Below are 4,757 nucleotides of genomic sequence, written 5' to 3' on the forward strand. Positions count from 1 at the left end.
GAGCGATTCCTTTATAATGTTCGTTTACTTGGCGAGATAATCGCTTCTTTGTACACATACGATCGTAATAGTAATGTCATCGAGCCTTCTGTGAAGCTTGGCATCCTTCAACTAACACTCTTCATACTATGGTAGACCAATAATCAATTTCTTTATGGGACCTATGGTCATTTAGGGGTCCTTCCAATTAAGGGGAGTTTTTATAAGGAAGTCATTCATCCTTTTAAAGAGTTAACTAGCTCATGAGACAATACGAGACATCTTCCGAAGACATGTGAACATCTCTTTCAGGCGTATTGTCACCCCTTCCTAGGCTACCTTTTTAAGATGAAACCTATTGGAACCTTAATACCTAACTAAGATCTGTAACCTATTTCCTCGCTCCTGGATTACCTGATAGACAAGCATATATAGGTATAGTTCATGCATTCCAACTCAAACTTCTAAGGTAATCATAGAACTTTTCATAGCAAGTGGCTAAAACATCACCAACCTATATACACATTTACAACCTAAAACATCCATAACATAATTGCAAGCTTAGGGTTCTACCCTCTCCTAACTACATGTACATGAGTTTCCAAAACTATTAAAGACATAGTCAAGACTTAAGTAACTTTAGGGCGCACCAGGGGTCTATTGCTTTATGGTAGACTTGCAGTTGTAAGCTAGGCCCCGGGACTTTGACTGCTACTTGGGGAGGAAAATATTTTGAAAAAGTGAGTTGGGATGCCTAGTGAGTGACTATTTTAAAACAAATGTTCATAAACATGATTATACTAAAGAATTTATACAATAATTTACAATTGGAAATGCTTTCATAGTTCAGAGACAGATGAGAATCGACGCTTGATTCACCAACAGATTCGACACTCTATGCAACGATCAGTTTTCAAATAAATCTGTCGACTGAATGACAAAAAGAAAAGAAAAGAAAAGAAAAAAAAAAAAGCAATCGAACACATGAGAAAAGAGAGAAAAAAGTACACAAATCGAATACTGTAATGAATAAGAGAAGAAGGGGAAAACAAAAAACGGATGATTAACCTTTAATGGGCAGGTGAGAGGAAAATTAGGGGAAGGCCCAAGTATTGATTTCTGTGATTAGCTTACACAAAATTTAGAGGCCCACGCTGGTTCATTTATAGGGTTTGGTGAATCCCATTCCTAACTAAATTTGAGATCAAATTAAATAAAATCACATTTTTCAAATTGCAAAATCTTTTTGGATTTAAGGTGGATTGGCATGGTTTACTTTGGAATAGAATATTACAACCATCAAACTCGGGTCTAATTTTATCTCAAATTCAAATCATTCTATATTAAATTTATCAATTCATTTGGCCATACTCTAAAATCTATCCCAATTTTAAATCACCCAAGTTTAGGCTTTTATGTTCAAGTCAAATTAAATTGTGGATAAAATCTCATATTTCATCTCAAATTAATAAAATTTTACCATATTTCATATTTTATCTTCTATCCCCGAAGTGAAATTAAATTGTGGATAAAGTCTCAAATTTATCTCAATTTAAAATTTGGCCATATGTCAAATTTTATATTAAATTCAAATTAAATTTAGTTTTTATCCTAATCCAAATCAAATCAAGGGTAAAATCTCAAATTCCAAATTCATAGTTTAACTGACACATCAAGTGGAGTTTTAATCCAGAGCAAATAACTTGTATTTTGATTCCAATTTTATCTTTTTTGAGTTTTAGATTCACCCACCCATATACGTGCATAAATCTCGAAAAGTACCAAATTAATAACAAAATTACAAATAATTGAATTTAGGACTAATTAAAGTTAATATGTATCCCAAATTAAAATTGAAGACATAAATTAGCAAATTTCAATGAAGCCAAGTGTTTTCATTAAATTGAATAAAATTAATTAATTCTAGTTAGAAATTGTTATTTAGGCTAAAGTCTAATATAGCCCAAAATAGGCTTAATTTGACTCAAATGTCAAATAAGACCCAAATCCAATAAATTGGGCCCAAGGGTCAAGTCCAAGCTCAAATTTCATAGGACCTAGAAAGAATTCTCCCAACAATCAAAAGACTTTATAACTTCTGAAGCCACACTTGAAGATCGAGTGTATGCATTGAATTGAGGGAGATAGTATTAGAGAATGAACCACATCCGCATCAAACCTACATCAACACGTTTCTCCAAAAATCTCGGACGAATAGTTTCCTATTGTATTTTGGACTCTAAAAATTTGTCGGGGTTTGTGGTGTCAATATAGTTCTTGGAAGTTCCAAATATTGTTGATGGACATTCATATACACTAATTTTTAAGAAATAATTTTAAATTTACTTAAAAAAAATATTATGAACATAAATATAAATGAGAAAACAACTATTATGTAGAGAGTTATATTGGAGTGTACTCATCTTCATACATTCTCTTCAATCATAAAGAGAGATAAATGTACAATCTTTTTTGAAAAAGAAAAGTTTGTTGTGTCAATTTATGATCGGACACTTGGATGAATTGAAGACGAATGTAGTTCGAGACACATATACAAAACTTTTTTTTTTTAAAAAAAAAAAATGGAAACTCAGTTAGATCAAGCAAAATACTTTACAAAATTAATCAACCCTAAACCCTACATAAATTCAAGTGGCAATATCATTTTTGTTTAAAAGTTTTTGCCCACAAGACAATTTACCCTAGATGAGATGCAAGCAAATCTTCTCTTCGACAAAAAAAAAAAATAAATAAAAAAAAAAATAAAAATTAGGGGTTCGAATTTTCCCTCCTATACACATTATTAACTCAATATATAGAGAGAAGAACATAGAGGATTAGATTTGTTTTTTTCTTCAAAGATCATTTCTATGGCTTATTTGAAAAAATTTCTCTTATCCAAATAAGATTTGACTGTAAATATTCTTTTGATTTATTTGAGTACAACAAATTGTTTTTTTCTTTCAATATTTTAGAAAATATCGATTAAATCTTTAAATCCTTGTTGAATTATTTGACTTATGGAAATATTGATAGAAAGATTGATACGTAGATAAAAAAAAAAAGAAAAAAAGAAAAAAAAAACTCTTATGCTTGAGAAGGTGATTATGGATTGTGCGGGAGAGAAGATTCCAAATTTTATCGTTGATAAAGAAGATACAAATTGAACATGTGAAACATTTAATTTATGCTAATAGGGCTCATTGCAATGCGTAAAGTCTAATTTCTTTTTTTTTTTAAATGAAAACTTTGTCTCCTTTTCTTGACTTTTCTTTGTTTTAATTATATTTGGCATTCCAATTTGTAATATTTTTTATCATTCTTTTTTGAAAAGCACTCCAAATATTATTGTTATTATTTTTCTTTGTCTTTTACTCATTTCTTTTTTCTTTCTTTTTTTTTTCTTTTTTTTTTATTAGGATTAACACAGGCTCCCGATGGAACAGAGGAGACGGTTAAGATAACGAACTTGAAACGCGGAACCCGAGCGGCTGTCGAGCGAGTAGTTATTGGCCAATAACGCCCTAGTTGATGGCATTCCTCTCCGCGGCTGGCACTCGGGAACCACGGGACACTCCTCTCCTGGGCCTAGCCCTCTTTCTCAACTCGAGTCTAAAGTTCAGCGGCTTTCATCGTTGACGAACACCAGCGCTAATAAGACAAAGAAGCGGGAGTCTATGTCTTCCTTGAATGAATCAGTAACAACTCATTAGTGGAATGATCCTACACATCAATGTGGTGATCAATCTCTTGTCCGCATAGATAAAGATTGGACTTTTTTTTTTCTTTGAAAAAAATTGTTATATGAAGAGAGAGAAAATTTTACTAATTTTATATTATATGTTGACAAAATTTTGTTTTGTTTTCTTTTTTTTCATGAGAAGATTCTTAAAAGATGATAAGATTATCTTTTAACATGAGTTTTTATTTAGGTCTAATAATTTTTAAAAGTTTGCATTTGTTTGGATAAAATTTAAATTAAAAATGGTTAATTTTGAGATTTTTTTAAAAAAAGAAATTATCGCACTTTCAATAAATCTTAAATTTAATTTCTATTGCTAATTCATTATTTAAAAATCAATTGTTATTATTATCTAGTACTAATTTTACGATGAATTTTGAAAGCCTATTTTCATATTATATTTTCTTGCATAAAAATTATATTATTATTTAACAATTTCCGATAAACTAACATTAACTAAATTTAAAATTTATTGAGAATATGAGTACTGAAATCAAGCCTTTAAAAAAATAGAAACCAAAATGATATTTTAACGAAAAAAATTATCCACCCAAAAAACCAGCTTTGCTTCCCACGTGAATAGAAAACATAATCTTATGCACAAGGGGATGATTAGGTTTGACGAAACTATAAGGACCAAAATGAGAATTGTAAGACCAAAAAGACCAACTTGAAACTTACCAAAGCTACTAGAGAACCTAAATAGGTAATTTAACTTAAAAATGGTTTTTGTCCAAGCAATCATAACTCAATTTTAATTTACAATTACTCTTCCCCTCAAAGTCATTGGTTTAATTCTTCATGTTCCCATTTCTTGTATTAATGGATGAAAATCCAAGTATTCATTTTTTTTTTTTTTTTTTGCAAAGAACTTTTCTTTTCAAATGTAGCAACACTGTTTTTAAGCACAATAAACGTAGAGTATAAAGATTTAAACCTCTAACTCCCTCGTGATGTTAGTTCAACTTAGTTAATTGGTTTTTTCTTGTAAAAAAAATTATAAAAAAATAATAAAATTATACTTATTTTAGTACAA

The sequence above is a fragment of the Benincasa hispida genome, chromosome 6 (assembly GCF_027475165.1).
Source record: "Benincasa hispida cultivar pf3 chromosome 6, pf3_genome.v1.1, whole genome shotgun sequence".
Classification (NCBI taxonomy): Eukaryota; Viridiplantae; Streptophyta; class Magnoliopsida; order Cucurbitales; family Cucurbitaceae; genus Benincasa; species Benincasa hispida.